This window comes from Sciurus carolinensis, chromosome X (genome assembly GCF_902686445.1).
Source record: "Sciurus carolinensis chromosome X, mSciCar1.2, whole genome shotgun sequence".
In the NCBI taxonomy this organism is placed as follows: Eukaryota; Metazoa; Chordata; class Mammalia; order Rodentia; family Sciuridae; genus Sciurus; species Sciurus carolinensis.
The window spans coordinates 129,033,177-129,036,131 of record NC_062232.1 but is presented as its reverse complement, the minus strand read 5'-3'; positions in this window follow the sequence as shown (position 1 = coordinate 129,036,131).

Sequence of the window (2,955 nt, the reverse complement as noted above, 5' to 3'; positions counted from 1 at the left end):
CTCCTCCACTCTGGTGACCCATTGTTGAGGACATTAGTCTTCAGTGCTCAGCACCCACCTGGTGCTGGTCCTCATGCTCCAGGTCTGGCTCTCTGTGGCCTGTGGGTGGGACCCACAGCCCCACAGGACCCACCTCCCTCTCCTCCCCCACACCATCCCCTCCCCCTCCCTCCCCGCCATCAGAGAACACACACAGACACACACAGACACACACAGACACATACTCACACAGGCAAACCACCAGGTGTTCCGCTCCTCCTCTCTGGTGACCCCTTGTTGAGGACATTAGTCTTCAGTGCTCAGCACCCACCTGGTGCTGGTCCTCATGCTCCAGGTCTGGCTCTCTGTGGCCTGTGGGTGGGACCCACAGCCCCACAGGACCCACCTCCCTCTCCTCCCCACATCATCCCCTCCCCGTCCCTCCCCGCCATCAGAGAACACACACACACACACACACAGACACACAGACACACAGACACACACAGACACACAACTCAGAGAGACCGATTTTATTTTCTCCATCATCACACTTTGGTGTAAAATTTCTCCTTGGCCCAGTGACCACCTCCCTGCTGCCAGACCTCTGGAGAGTCAGGGACGGTCCTGAGATGTCCGGCCTCGCCGGTGTCACAGGTCTTCACTGGAGGAGGTGGAGCTTCCCACGCTCCGTTGTTCCACGTCTGGCTCCTCCAGACTGACCTTCTTTTTCAGCTCCTGACTGTGGCTTTGTCGGGTGGGCACTCTCTTTCTACTGGCTTCAGTGGCAGAGGCAGGAGGTCGGGCAGCATCTTTGTTCTTCGAAACGCCTCCCAGGTGCCTTTTGGCCTTGTTGGTCACCTTACGCCCCTGGAAGGACAGACAACAGGGCGATGACGGAGGGGCACCGGCGTGGGGGCAGAGGGTGGAGGAGGGGGAGGTCAGGGTAGGCGTCCGGGGAGGGGCGGTGCAGGGGCAGCAGAGCAGGGCGGGGTGACTCAGCTCACCTTTCCTTTCCTGCCCTTGGTTAGAGGCGGACTCATCTTCCTCTTTCCCACTTTGATAGCTGAGTTGGATCTTTCGCTGCAGGAAACCGATGCTGCTGTTTTCGCGACCATGTTTCCTCACCAGCAACTCCGGGTGGTCTGCCCAGGCCCGCCGGACTCCCTGTATATATGCGCCCCAGGACAATGGGTGGCCACGCCCTTGGGCTTTGTTGGGTCACCAAGCCACACCCCAGCCACACCCCCAGGCCTGGAGGGAGGGGCTTGGAGGTCTTAAAGTCCCATCCTGACTCCTCTGTGGTGGGATGAGAGGCCACCCTCCATGTGGTTGGAGAAAGGTGGAATTTCTTTAGCCCTCCTAAAGAACCATCCAAGCTGACCTGCCACCCCTCCTCGCTGCCCCCTATAAATTCTAGTGGGTCACTTGGTAGGGAGAGGGTGTGCCTTCAAAGGCTTCCCGGGGAACTTGCCATTCAGTGGTACATTCTGATCTCTCCCGCTTTTCATCCTTCTCATTTGTGTATGTCTTACTACTCATCCATAGTAAGAAGACCATATTTAATTCTCTGGAGATGTGAAATATTTAACTTCCCACCTATAAATTTCTCTTATGCACCTTGAAAATCTCACTTCTTGGCTATGACCAGAGAGCTTTTCTGTCCAACTTCCTTTCCCAGTGTTCACTGAGGTCTCCTATGTTTTCCATTTTACCGTTCTGAAATTACTGTTTTAGTCTGTTTTCATTAAATAGTCTTGGTCCACTGGGCCTCCTACATGTACCAACTATGGGGATCATGCTCAACTCAGTAGGTGGAATACCCACGCTAGCATTTTAACAGTGTAGTGGGGATGAAAAAGACATCACTTGCTGAAAGGTGTTCTGTAGGGAATTGCAATGAGGACATCAACCTTGAGGTTAGGTGTTCTCCAACATAGCACTCACAGTTCTTCCTAACTCAACCAGGAGGAAAAAACCCTCCAGATTAAAAAGGAAAAGTACTACTGTCTTTATTCACAGATGACAGAGAGTATATGCATGAAACTCTCAATCTCAAGAAATATATGTAGAACTACTAATTGAATTTAGTAAGGTTATAGAATCCAAGAACAAAATAAAAGTCCATGGTATATTTTAAAGTCTATCAATGAATATTTGGAAATTGAAATGAACAACAGTGGATTTAAAATAGGATTAGAAAATACGAAGTATATAGGTATAAATCTAACAAAATATTTGGAAAATCTGTATACCAAAAACTACAAGACAAAGTGATGAATTAATAAAGACCTAAATGTGTTGAGGTATATATTTTGTTCAAGGGTTGGAAGAGTCAATGTTGTTAAAATCTCAATTATTCCCAAATTCACTGATAGGTTTCATGCAATCTCAACCAAAGTCCAGAAGGCTTTTTAATAGAAATCTACAGATTGATGAAAATGTTAATATGGAAATGGATAGGACCTACATGACTATGAAGAACTACAGAAAAAATGAAGAAGGAAGATCATGATTTTAAGGCTTCTGATAAAGCTAGAAACAGACCCACACATATACACACATATACAAAACTGATTATAAATGCAGATGGAAAGAGGAAAGGATAAATTGTCTTTTCAACAATGGTTCTGAAAAAATCATATATCCATACGCAAAAAATTTCAATTCATGCTGCAAATCATATAAAAGAGTAACTCAAAATAGATTATAGATCTAAATGTAACACTAATTGTATAACCCTTCTTGGAGAGAAAAAGAAGAAAATATGTTACCCTTGGGTAGTCATCAATTTCTTAGATACAGCAAAAGAGACTGATCCATTCATTTAAAAAATTCGAAAGTGAGAGTTCATCCAAATTAAGATCTTCTGCATTTGAAATATATTGTTGAAGTGGAAAGACAACCTACACACTGGGGAAAATATATTTTTAAAAATTTTTATTTGTTCTTTTTAGTTATACATGAGAGTAGAAGATA